The following is a 14,539-nucleotide window of genomic DNA, read 5'->3' as shown; positions in this document are numbered from 1 at the left end:
CCATAAACAAACTGCAAGGTTAATGGGTTACTCAAGGCGGAACCAAGAAAGTGACTTTGAGAGATGTTGAGTACAGAATATTCTTAAAGTCATATTGATGACTTAACACTCAACACCCCGATTTATCATCTAATCTCATCAACTGATACACAGAGAATGGGGCAGAAAGCAGACAGCCCTGTTATCTGTGTAGTGACCAAACCAGCTTCATACAGAGCATCGGGAGATAAGCTGCAGGCACGACACAGAAAACAGCGCTGTCTGCTTCCTGATCCATTCTCTGTGTATCAGCTTCTGATCAATGGGAATGGCCTATACTTAGGACAGGTCATACATATTTTTAGCCTGAAAAATCCCTTTAATGATTTGAAACAGGTCCAGATCCTAATACATTTAAAGGGGTTGTCATACTGATGATCTAATCACATTTGGACAGGGAGTGTGTACATATAAGTAATAGGAGCAGCGCTGCAGTTTACCAAATCCATTTCTATACAGTACATGGGGCAGCTATGTTGCTCCTATTACTTGCACTAGCAGCTTTCGGCACACGGACCCTGCTGAAACAACTCATCTGTGCAGGGCCGGTCCCCCACAGATCACATACTGATAAAACTAACCTGTGGATAAATCATCAGTATGAAAAATCTATTTCAGGCCTAAAAACCGCTTTAAAGGGGTATTCCCATGTACATAATTAATTTAAAATGTGTAGATAATTAAAAGTTAAACATTTTTGCAAATATAAGTAAATATTTTGGAGAGTTTTAAAGATAATCTCTAAATATCTTGTGGTCACTGTATCGTGGTCTTGATCGGTTGCCAATGGGTACAACCATGAATGCAGGACCTTTCTAAGGTCAGAAAATCAGCCATGATTTCCTTATTGTGGCCAGGATATCTTCTGATACATGTAGTGTCCCTGCCCGATAACCCAGCTACAATAAGAAAATCATGGCTGAGTTTTTGACAAGTCCCAGACCATAGAAAGTTTCTGCATTTGTGGTCATAACTATTGGCAACCGATCAAGACAACAAGACGGTCACCACTAAAATGGTTAGAGGAAATCTTTAAAATACTGCAGAATTTTTTATTACATATATTTACAAAACTGTTTAACTTTTAATTATCTACAAATATAGATATGATTATGTACATGGGAATACCCCTTTAAGGATCCATGTCCATTTAAGAGGATATATCAACATTTCTGACATGTCTGTTTTTGTAGATAACTGTAACATCCATAAAATAATAATTCTCTATAATTATACAATGTTGTGCTAGTCTGATATTCCTGTTATTATGATGACAATTTGGTGTTACCATTCCCCTCCTTTGACCACTGTCTAGACTGCAAAACCATTTGTCAATGTTTTCGGAAATGTCTAGAAAGAGTAACGGAAACGACACAACATAGAGTTCCAAGTTAAGGCCTGGTTCACATGTGAGTTCAAGTTTCCGTTCGGACAGTCTACATGGGGGACTCCTCCGAATGGAAACCTAAAAAGCGGTTAGCTAATTAACCACATGGACCCCATAGACTATAATGGGGTCCGTGTGCTTGCCGCCAGATCTCTGCACGGATCATGCGGACAGGAAAGTAGTTCACAATCTACTTTCCTGTCCGCGTGACTCGTGCAAACACCACGCGAAAAACACACGGACCCCATTATAGTCTATGGGGTCAGTGTGGTTTCTTAGCTAACCACTTTTTAATGCATATAAGATTCCATTGGGGGGGTACCCAAGCGGACTCCCCGAACGGAAACCTGAAAGCAGATGTGAATTGGGCCTGAGTTTCAGCAGAATTGTTATTTTATAGAGAATCCAAGTATTTACCGTATTTTTCGGACTATAAGACGCACTAGACTATAAGACGGAGGAAAATAGGGAAAAAAAATTTTGAAGCAAAAACTGGTAAAATATTTAATATATGGGAGTTGTAGTTTTGCAACAGCTGCAAGGCCACATTGACAGGTGACCCTGCAGCTGTACGGGGACGCATAGAGTGTTTTTTTTTGCGGGTCCAGAAGTACTTTTTAGTTATACCATTTTGGGGAATATCTATTGCTTAGATCACCTTTTATTGAAAAAAATAACCGGTGGTTTATGATATATGATTTTCTACTTTTATATATATATTCTAGGGACAGGAGGTGATTTAGAACTTTTATTTATTTCATATTTTTATTATATATTTTTAAAGCTTTTTTTTTTTTTTTTTTACTATTTTATTGCTGTATTGCCGTCTATGGGACATTTTGTCTATTAGTATTACGGCTGGTCATAGACCCAGCCGCAATACTAATATATAGCAGTGACAGGCCTGGGAGCCTCATTAGGCTCCCGGTTGTCACCCGAACAGGTCGGCTCCTGCGATATCGCCACGCAGGAGCCGGCCTGCAACTTTACAGGTACGGGGCCGGTGGGGACCGGCCCCGGGGGAGAAGGGGCCACGGATACTGACCCGGCATCCGCTGTACTAGAGCCGGGGAGGGATAGACGCCGGGGCCTGAGACATCGCTGCGCTCCTCTGCCCTGCATGAAGCCAGCGGCTGGGGGACGGAGGAGCCTCCCGCTGCTGGCTTCATGCAGGGCAGAGGAGCGATGTCGCAGGCCCCGGCACCTGTAATGGCGTCTATCACTTGCCGGCTTCCGCCTCTCTATTACAGCGGATGCCAGGCGCCACATTCGGCCTATAAGACGCACCCTTCTTTTCCCCAAAAATTTTGGGGAAAAAAAGTGCGTCTTATAGTCCAAAAAATACGAAATATACTGATCGTGTGTGATAAATCAGAGATGGCGAAATATAATACACCTGCTCAAATGCATTAAGGGTAATATAAAAAGTTAGTAGTATATCATATATTTGCACTGAATGACCAGAAAAAAACATAATAGAAGGTAACTTTAATAAACATGTATCTCATTAGACAACGCATTAATATACATGTATACAGTAATGGCCATGCAGCTCACAATAGGGGGCATAGGGTCACATGTAGGGACCATTAGTGCAGGTCATCATCGGGACCTTTATCATATAGAGGACTGCAATGTTACATCTCCAGCAGCTCTTGTCTATATCAGCACACGTCTTAAATATGTGTGAATATAGATTTGTTGAAGGATTCTTCCTTAACATGCTGTCAAGATGAAAATACTGCTAAAGATTACGGTGAATTACTAGAGGAGGCTGAACTAATATTTGCAGGAATAAGAACATCATGACTCCAAGAGGCATTCTCCCTATCTGGATGTCAATAAAAGCTGCAGGGATATTGAGATATTGATTTTTATATCACCCGGTCAGAGGTCAACAGACCAGCTGTGCAAGCGCTAAATCTTCCCACTGCAACCACCAAGAATTGTCTACAAAAGTGTCTCCTAAACACCAGCTGGTCTACTTCACACATAGGAGGGGAACCTAAGCTAGCCATTGACATATGGAGGTGAAAGAGCATAATAATGAAGGATCGGGGTGATGACGTCTGTCTACACAACCATCAGTGGTAATCTTAGGTCTAATGCAGCATAAGATGTTGTATCGGAGATGTCTTGCTTAAGGAATCCAATTCATAGCTATAAATCGTTCGCGAATCTAAAGGCCCTTTAATCTGACCTGATGCAAACTATATGGGGTGAATGCTTGTCAATATGATCATTCATACCTATAAAGTTTGCATATTGTCGGTAGTACATTTATACAAGTTTTCAGACCTAATATAAGATACAAACAAGAATTCGTTCAGCTGATCGTGGACACGTTTACCTAGCGTTCCTACAAATGCTTGTTCGGCCATTTCTTGGCTAATGTAAAAAAGCCCTTAAGAAGCATCTCTTATCTTTGTCTAGAAAATCTCAGCTTTCCAAGGGGAGTTAAACCTGAAAAAGTCCTAAAGGATGCCCCCCTGCTTTCTACAGACCCTAATGCTTGGTTCATATCTACGCTTGTGTTTCTATTATTCTGTTCCATTATAGGGTCCATCACATTGTGGGCACCCACCATGCGTGAAAGATCCTTGGCTATAATGAGATCCGGCAGATTTCTATCATAGTGTCTATCATTTTACTGGGAAAATGGCTGCAATCATTTTGTTTGGGTTGTTCACAATTTTTTTTGTGCTGATTTTGAGGCTTTTCTGCCTTACAAACAGCTATAAAAAACTGAAGTCATCAAAATTTCAATGAGAATCAGCTTGCTTTTTGTTTTTCAGCACGGAAAATCCCAGTGAAACAACAGCACCGTGTGCCATACAATTTTCCAGAAGGGTCTCCAAAAACAGTCTGCTTAAAAAAAAAAAAAAATCTCCAAACTACCTGAGCTGAAAACGAGGTTGATTTTGAGGCTGTATTTTCATCTTGACAAAAGAAGCCTAAGGGTAAGTTCACACAGGGTTTTTTGGTCAGAATTTTTGGTCAAGATCCGCCTCAAAATCCTAACCAAAAAGACGGCTCCCATTGAAATCAATGGGAGCCGGTTATTTCTTTTTTCCGGGAGCCATTTGTTCCAGCTCCCAGAAAAAAGAAGTGACATGCTCATTCTTTCAGGCGGAGTAGCCTCGCGAAATCCGCCTGAAGGCACTCCCTCCTCCTGACTAGGCCCATTCATTTGGGCTTAATCTGGAGCGGTTCTGGTCCAAAAAACCCCGTGTGATCTTACCCTAAGGCTCACACAGGGTTTTTTGGGCCGGAATTTGACGCAGAGGCCGCCTCAGATTCCGGTCCAAAAAAACAGCTAGCCGTGACTGGATGAAAGTGCAGAGCACCGGCATCCAGTCACGGCATTCCGCTCTGGATTAGGCCCAAATGAATGGGCCTAATCAGGAGGGAGGTGACGCGAGGCTGAATCAGAAAGGGCAGGTCGCTTCTTTATTCTGTGAGCGGGAACAAACTGCTCACGGAAAAAGGAAATTTTTTGAGCCGGATTCCGACATGGATTCCGTATGAACTATATGAACCCGATCCAAATGGCATAGAAATCTGCTTTGTATGCCGAGGTACTTTACCTCTGCTCTCTCACTTTCGGCACTAAGTCATAAATTAGCTCTGTAATAATATTCATGAACCTTGAAGCTTAAGGTAAGCAGTCCCATGATGCATTGCATTTAAAGATAGGAGTAATATTTCTATAATAAAATGTTAAATGTTTTATTAAATTTTAATAAAATGTGCATATTATTAGTATGCAATGCTGAATCAGGGGTTGTAATCTCAGGAGCCTCCTAGAAAAGCTCTTAAACCGCACAAACTCATCCACAAGCCCCTCCCTGGAGCAACCGTCCCTGACTTTTTGCATCTTACAACTTTCAATTCTTAGGTTAATAAGACGTGTCTTGTTTTTATCACGTCAAGAAGAAGGTTTATTAAGACGGGCACTTCTTAGACTGGATCTCAATCAGCCACAGAGTGGTGTCTATGAATGAGAGATCATCGAAAGTAGATGAGTTGGAGACACAAGTACTTCCCGCATACCGGAAAGCTCTGATGATCCTTCAATCTTCTGACTGTAGTGTAGCGGGAGTCTATGATCGTATCAGACATTTGATGCTTATTGATGCCATCAAAATGTCCACAGCACTTACATGAGGTTCTGCTGCCGCAAATAAATAACACACTAGGAGACGCCGGCGTATTGCATACAGTAAATCCTATATCCTACTGGGAAGGATACAATACGTAGTGTGAAGACAAATCATGTTTATGGAAATCTATGTACCAACATAAACAATTGATAATCAGCTATGCGGCGGCTGTAAATATCTCATACGAGAGGCGGCACCATGTATATCATACCTACTAATTATCTAATAAGTGGATGCATCTAAAAGTCGTATATACTCATTATAAGCAAATGTAAAAAAAATAAGTATTTTTCTAATCTGTTTTTATTTTCTGATTGTAGATTTTTTAAAAAATTCTCTTTTCTGTACATGATTATGGAGGCCGCTATCCTGCCTGTGCTGTGGTCATCAACATTCAGAAATATGCTTTACTGCAGCCACATGGACTTGGAAGATGACTCATTGACTTGTATAGGAGGTTGTTGTGTGCATGCTCTGTGACCTATGAAAAGATCTTTATGCAGGGAGACTCTATTTCCCTCTCTTTATTATATCGATAGATAGATAGATAGATAGATAGATAGATAGATAGATAGGAGATAGATAAATATGAGATAGATAGATAGATAGATAAATAGATAGGAGATAGATAGATAGATAGATAAATAGATAGATAGATAGATAGATAGATAGGAGATAGATAGATAGATAGATAGATAGATAGATAGATAGATAAGGATACGGCATTCACTATTTTTGTTACCCTTTGACCCTTTTCTATAAAGTTACCGTACCTTTGTTTTTTTTAGGCAGGTGGTCTCATAGCATTGACTACTATGAATCTATGTGAAACAGCAAAGCTCAACAGTCATAGAAAGATTAGCAAATAAGAGAAGGGGGCAGCCTGCCCGAGGGATAATGCTACCTTTCTAGCTGTCACTATTTATTTATTTATGTATTATCATACATCTTCATGCAGGCAGACTCTGTTTTCCTACTTTTATAAGATATATAGATAGATACTTAAATAGAGATAAGACATTCACTATTCTTGTTACCCTTTTGACTTCCTTTTCTTTAAAATCACTTTGTCTTTAACTTTTTTTGGGGGTAAACGGTCCCATACCATTGAGTACTATGAACCTATGTAAAACAGTAAAGCTAAGCAGAAAAGATTAACAAATAGGAGGAGGGGGCAGCCTGCCCGAGGGATATGCTACCTTTCTAGTGGTCATTATTTATTTATTATCAGAGAAGAGATCTTTATGCAGGGAGACCCTGTTTTTCTACTTTTATTAGATAGATAGATAGATAGATAGATAGATAGATAGAAAGATAGATAGGAGATAGATAGATAGATAGATAGATAGATTGATAGAAAGATAGATAGGAGATAGATAGATAGATAGATAGATAGATTGATATAGAGATAAGGCATTCACTATTCTTTGACTTCCTTTTCCTTAGAGTTGCCTTGTCTTCAGTTGTTTTTGGTCAAATGGTCCCATACCATTGAGTACTATGAACCGTTGTGAAACAGTACAGCTCAGCAGAAAAGAATAGCAAATAGGAGGAGGGGGCAGCCTGCCCGAGGGATATGCTACCTTTCTAGTGGTCATTATTTATTTATTATCAGAGAAGAGATCTTTATGCAGGGAGACCCTGTTTTTCTACTTTTATTAGATAGATAGATAGATAGATAGATAGATAGATAGAAAGATAGATAGGAGATAGATAGATAGATAGATAGATTAATAGAAAGATAGATAGGAGATAGATAGATAGATAGATAGATAGATAGATTGATATAGAGATAAGGCATTCACTATTCTTTGACTTCCTTTTCCTTAGAGTTGCCTTGTCTTCAGTTGTTTTTGGTCAAATGGTCCCATACCATTGAGTACTATGAACCGTTGTGAAACAGTACAGCTCAGCAGAAAAGAATAGCAAATAGGAGGAGGGGGCAGCCTGCCCGAGGGATATGCTACCTTTCTAGTGGTCATTATTTATTTATTATCAGAGAAGAGATCTTTATGCAGGGAGACCCTGTTTTTCTACTTTTATTAGATAGATAGATAGATAGATAGATAGATAGATAGATAGATAGAAAGATAGATAGGAGATAGATAGATAGATAGATAGATTAATAGAAAGATAGATAGGAGATAGATAGATAGATAGATTGATATAGAGATAAGGCATTCACTATTCTTTGACTTCCTTTTCCTTAGAGTTGCCTTGTCTTCAGTTGTTTTTGGTCAAATGGTCCCATACCATTGAGTACTATGAACCGTTGTGAAACAGTACAGCTCAGCAGAAAAGAATAGCAAATAGGAGGAGGGGGCAGCCTGCCCGAGGGATATGCTACCTTTCTAGTGGTCATTATTTATTTATTATCAGAGAAGAGATCTTTATGCAGGGAGACCCTGTTTTTCTACTTTTATTAGATAGATAGATAGATAGATAGATAGAAAGATAGATAGGAGATAGATAGATAGATAGATAGATTGATATAGAGATAAGGCATTCACTATTCTTTGACTTCCTTTTCCTTAGAGTTGCCTTGTTTTCAGTTGTTTTTGGTCAAATGGTCCCATACCATTGAGTACTATGAACCGTTGTGAAACAGTACAGCTCAGCAGAAAAGAATAGCAAATAGGAGGAGGGGGCAGCCTGCCCGAGGGATAACGTTACCTTTCTAGCTGTCACCATTTATTTATTAGTATTAATCAGACAATGTAATTGCTGTCATTAACACACATGAATCGGGTACACAGAGACATTCATATAGAGAAGCAGGAAACTATGTGACATAGAATATGAAGAAAGATCAATAGAAATAAATGTTATGCTTAGGCTATACTGTCCCTTTAATCCTATTTTATTCACATAGACCGACTTACATAGATGTTATAGATTAGTTCCCATCACCACTGAATCTGTAACTGAGGACCTGAAATCACAAGTTTGCAAGATGCCGCCTCTGGCTCTGACACTATCGCTCTGTTGAATCTAAAGAAAGTTAATTTATTCCATTTCAGAAACTGGCAACAAATTAAGCTGCTAGCGCTTAACAACGGTGATACATTGTGCCTGTAAAGTAGAAGCTCCCAACACAAGGAACATCAGAGACAAACAGCTCACAGAATGAACCCATTACCCCAACATCTCGCATCTGGTGTGGCATCACAATGCTAATTATCAGGAACTCATTTAGTAGGCAAGTGGCCCATATTGAGGCGTCCTGGGCTTGTTACAAAACTGAGTGATCTAATGTGAAGCACAACTACATTAACATGTCAATGTGTAAATGAGCATCTCCTCTACTCTCTAAAGCGAGCCGCTAACAAATAGGGGCTGCAGGTACCTTAAAGCTAAATTATTAGACTAAAAGGAGCTCCAAATGTCAGAACACATGAAACACAGCAAGCACTCAGGGAATTAAATAAGGCTTTAGTATATGAGATCATCCTGCTATTAGATTTCTCTAACCTTCTCTTGTTGCATTAGGCAATAAAAGATGGAATGGGTGGAAATTGGATAAGTGTTTTGATGGGAGTCTATCACCAGTACTCAACATATGTACCCAGGCCCGCAGATAGATAGGTTATGGAAATCTCAATCGAACAGTGTTTTCCCCTTGTGAATCGCTGCCTCCGTAGTCAAGATATTGCTGGTTTTCTCAATATAGAAATTAGCTCTTTGGAGCAATGAGGGTCTTTCCTCTTACCTCATTGGAGCAATGACATCTCCCTCATTGTTCCAAACAGCTCATTTGCATATTAACATCATTTGCAACAGGGACACCAATTCACAAGGGGATACACCATATGATTCAGGTGACCCTAACCTATCTATCTGTAGGGCTTGGATGATATGCTGGTTCTGATGACAGACTCCAATTAATATGAATGATGTCAGATGGGTAAAAAGCATTGGGCCCAGTGCAGGTTTATCGGCAACAGGATCTTCTAGCATATTGAAAGACAATGAAAAAACAAGACTGCACCGAGCTGTATATGGTGAAATATTGTATGGATAAGGTTATGGTGATAATAGTTTGGTAAACTCTCACCTGGTGGAGTTGTGAATAATTCACAACTACCATATGCGCCTGGAAACCAATTGTAGGGGGTTCCTCCCTATGTGTGATTAAGCAGCTGGGTCCTATTCACCAATGGTGTGGACAAAACATGCATGGACCGGGATAATGCAATGGTAAGAAGGTTGCAGTAGGAGATGGGGAGTAGTTTGAGCGTAGGGTCCCAACCCTGCTTTATCATCAATAATGGAACGTCACACAGTAGGTTGTGCTATAAATTCTTAGTGTTTTATTCGGTGTTTCGAGTAGAGTTTAAGTGAAACGTTTTTCAGTACATTAAAGTACCTTCATCAGACTCTTAGCATAAGAGTGGAACAATATGCACGGTATTTCAAATATGGTAGTATAGCCACTGAAGCCACTGGATTCTCCGCTCGTTCCCTTTCTCACAGCGCTACAGCTGATTCTTTGGTGCCGCGTCTGCCTATTTCCTGCTACTGACCACCAATTTGATTGTCTCCAGCGGACCCTGCGGGCAAACGAGTGGATCTTTTATTGCAAAACTCTGTGGTTTCCATATTCATTGTGAGTTGCCATGAGTTTTGGCAGGTACAAATCCTACATGCGGCCTTACTAAGGTTTACACACACATGGTGCAGTCAAATCCCTGTATAATGCTGGGATTACGACAAAATCGTAGTAGCGGCTACAGATTCATTGCTATCTTGCCGGAACCGCAGCGATAATTTGTTATTAAAACCAGCAGGTAAATAGACCTTAGAAGGAAATATTTCTATCCGACGATATAGCTTTGATAACTGACCATAAAATATATATATATGAATCCTTACACTATGAATATGTGTATGGTAATGCATATATCACAGAAAAGGTTATGGCACCTTCAGTCTCACGAGGATACCTGGATTACCCATCCTCCCCAAAAAGCATTCTTTACATTTTATATCTACTGAAATCCCCAAATTTGCAGATAACAACTAAAACAATTAAATGGAAGACTTGAGACAAGAAGTAAAGTCTGTTACTTAGAAAAGGGAAAAAAACAACATTTTGTTCAAGGAAACTTAAATCATATGGAGCTTTTACTTAGCATACAAAACAAGCGTAGAGCTAGCACTTTGCCAAGCGATTACACAAAGGATAGGCAGAGTTACACTAAACTATTACAGTCAGGACTATATGATGGTGGGGAGCCCTTAGTTATTATACTGTATGTATCAATGAGGGCTTGTCGGCTTGGCATGCTATAGATGTCCTGTACTAGTGGGTACTTCTACACTCATTGAATTCTATGCTATATGCCCCGGGGCTAGAGATATCCAACAGTTAGTTCGGCACCGATCTCGGCCCACTGTCAGAAGGGCATTACTGATAGTCTAGCCGGGTTGTGAATAATTCCCCTCCTGACAGTACTCGTCCATAGCTCTGTACTGTCAGAGGGGGCGTTCCTTACCACCCAGCGATAACGCTGAGCAGTGAGGAATACCCCCCAGTACTTGTCTATGGACAAGTACAGTCAAGAGGGGCATTCCTCACAGCTCAACTAGACTGTAAGGAACTCCCTTCTGATAGTGGGCAGAGATCGGTGCCGAAACAAACAGCACTGATCTCTCCAACCCAGGGGCACAAAACGGGAAAGCCATCAGTGCGCTAGAGGTATATAAAACTGCATGTGCAGGAGGACACGCAAGATCCTCTTTAAGATTTTTCCCATGAACATAGCCATATTTAAATTTCTAGCCCATTAAATGTTAAACATTTATGCAGATATAGCTCATTAAAAATTTAACAGCGTTTTAAAGATTTTCTCCAACCATCTGACGCTAAGTTCACACCTGTGTCTGTGTTTCCATTCTGTGATAGACACAAACAGAGCCCCAGGGATCCCTTTGACTATAATGTATGTGGCCTGTCTGTTGGATGTCCATCCTTTTTAATTGAAATCACTGGACGAAAAAAGGTCGGTCTTGCAGGATTTCTTTGCCCCGGAATTTTAAACAGACTTCAGGCTTTCAGGACTTTTTTGGCCAGCGATGGTAAACAGATCTGTGGAGGTTACGAAGTTGCAGGAATTTTTTGGCTGCACCAGAGACTCTGATGAAGATGTGAAGTTAGCTTCTCTTGAATGTTGTGTCCCTGCCTGATAACCTGTCTATAATAAGGATATCATGTTTGGGTTTCTAACACATCCCAGGTTCAGATGCTCTGAAAGAGTCCCAGATGTAACCTATTCCCTCGGCACCTCCTTATTGTTAAGTCCCTGCAGAAAAATGTGTGAAAAGTTATGAATAAATAACCCCTGTATTTAACACAAATCAATATGGAAAATGGCTGAAATGTCCTCTTCAAAGGAACAATCATTTCTCCCTTAAGCTCTTCAATTGGTTCGATCCTGTTTTGAGCCATATTATTGTTGTTAAAATTGAGAAATTCTATATGAAAAATTCCATTATGTCCTCGTTTCCTTCTCTTCTTTCTTACTGTCATCTGTCTGACTATAAGACAACTGGCTGGAGCAGGAGCATATCTGCCATATTGTATCTTCAGTAGGACATAATGATGGTTTGGTCTTCCCTTTGATAAGGGTTAACTTTCTCTGTCATTCTTCATATGGGGATGGAGGCGATCAACCAGAGTTTATTCCCTGTTTTCTCTGCAGGATTTTCCATTGATGTCTCTCCATTTCATGGATGCATTTTTCTTGTGTCCTCCAATATACTGAATTTTTATTATGTAACTACAGTCTTAACCTGTTCCCAAAAACCAGCCTCCTTTTGAACATGGCACTACTTGCTGAATGCTGCCCATAGACTCTAGACATAGACACGACAACCTCCTACTGAGCAAAACTGACAAATACAGAAGCGGATGGATGGTTTGAGATAGATATTGCGTCTCTTTTGTATGGAAGAGTTAATGACACAATGCTAAATCTTTAGTGCGGCAGAGGCAGGAGAGCTGAAGTGGAATTAATACAAGAGCCGTGAGCTGAGCAGTATGCAAATCCACTGATCACACATCCTCAGGCTCGGGCTATCCTCCCCCTCCTAGATACAGAAACACCTCTATCTCAGGCAGACTATGCTAATGTCACCCAGCTAATCCATACTGCCTGCTCATAGCCCTGACCAAAGGACAAGTATTTGGGGAAATAAAAGCTGCCAGCAATGGGGAGATTATGAGGCCCCGCTCTGAGACACTGAGCAAGAAAGAGAAGGGAAATAGATAGAAAATCAAACAAAGGAGGAATGTGTGGGTGCACAAAAATCGATGTGAGAGAAGAGTGCCACTAAGATGAAATATATCCCAGTATGCAACAGCTGAAACATGCAGAACAAAATGTGTTCTGGTATGTGTGCTCAGACACAGCTGCTGGGTGTTATGGATTCCTCATAGGGTATATTCATACAGTGCAACTGGAACATCAGAGATAGCTTAGTGCTATCCCCAGCACCCCTACCGAAGTGAATGTGACTGCCATCCACCAAGTGACTGGGTGCGGTCAGGCTGAATGTGTCACCAGGTAGGTAAGAAAACTCTATTCTGCCCACTTAGGGCAGGTTCACACAAGCATCTGGTCTCCGTTTAGGCAATCCGTCCGGTCTCCGCCTTCTGCCCCGAGAAACTGGACAGGGGACGGAAACCCGGCAGTCAGTCCTGCATGTCCAACTTTGTGTCTGGTTAAAAAAAACGATGTTACACCTTATTATACTCTGTTCCCTGTGTTTGGTGTGAACAAAAACCGCTGTGTGCACCGCATAAGATGAATTTCCTATGGCTAACTCAACACATACTCATACTGTAAAATGGCCATGGTGTAAAAGGGATGTGATCTAATTAATCGCCATTAACCGTAATCAAGATAAAATCACGATTTTGATTTAGGTCATAATCACCCAGCCCTTCTTCCCAAACAAAATCTAACATTGATAAGGCCTCGATGGCCGGTTTACTGAGAACATGGTTTATCTATGGGCATGAAATAAAAATGTATTCAGCATCTGAGAGCAATATATTCAGTATGCCTAGACATTAGTTATTAAAGGGACTCTATCAGCAAAATTATGCTGATAGAGCCCCACATATGCCTGAATAGCCGCTAAAGTTATATTAAACTACCCCCCCCCCCCCCCGTTTTAATATAACTCTAAAAAAGAATATGTTAAACTTATCTATCGTGCATGTTGGGCGGGCATTCAGGGTCCAATGTAATCTTCATCCACGCCTTCGCCTTCATTCCAGCGATGTCTTCGAGTCCCGTCTTCCTCCGGCGTTCGCGAACTGCCATTGATAAAAAATGGCACGGGTGCATGTGCAGTAGCATGCTGCTACTACTGCTGCTGCTACTGCACATGCACCCGCACCATTTTTTATCAATGGCAGTTCGCGAGCGCCGGAGGAAGACAGGACTCGAAGACATCGCTGGAAGAGGAGGCGTGGCTGAAGATGACATCGGACTCTGAATGCCCGCCCACCATGCACGATAGATAAATTTAACATATTCTTTTTTAGAGTTTTATTTTAAAACGGGGGGTAGTTTAATATAACTTTAGCGGTGCCTGAATAGCCTTTTTAAAGGCTATTCACGCATATGTGGGGCTCAGTCAACATAATTTTGCTGATAGAGCTCCTTTAAGTGCAAATCTGCACCTTTCTTGCCACATTGTGTGAAGGTGGCCAGAGTTGGGTGGAGAAACCTCGGGCCTGACAGATTAATTATAAATTATGCCAGTTTTCTGTTGCGAGTTATTTTGGTAATCTACCCCACTGGCATAGATTTCCATTCTGGCGCAGGGACATCAGACTGATTTATGAAGATGCCGCAGCCTCTTTATAAATCTCTCTTTCTTTGCATCATTCAGAGCCTTTAATAAAACAGGTGTATGATATGCCAGTCTTAAAAATCAG

At 40.7% G+C, this 14,539-nt stretch overlaps 1 protein-coding gene across 2 annotated transcripts in view; it reads right to left on the bottom strand.

Moving 5' to 3' along the window:
- Positions 1–14,539, bottom strand: part of AGRN (agrin) — a 428,413-nt gene that overhangs the window by 153,991 nt on the left and 259,883 nt on the right. The window lies entirely within an intron of this gene.

The sequence above is a fragment of the Leptodactylus fuscus genome, chromosome 6 (genome assembly GCF_031893055.1).
Source record: "Leptodactylus fuscus isolate aLepFus1 chromosome 6, aLepFus1.hap2, whole genome shotgun sequence".
Lineage (NCBI taxonomy): Eukaryota > Metazoa > Chordata > Amphibia > Anura > Leptodactylidae > Leptodactylus > Leptodactylus fuscus.
The sequence above is the reverse complement of the archived record's forward strand: the minus strand, read 5'-3'. Positions and strand labels throughout refer to the sequence as shown.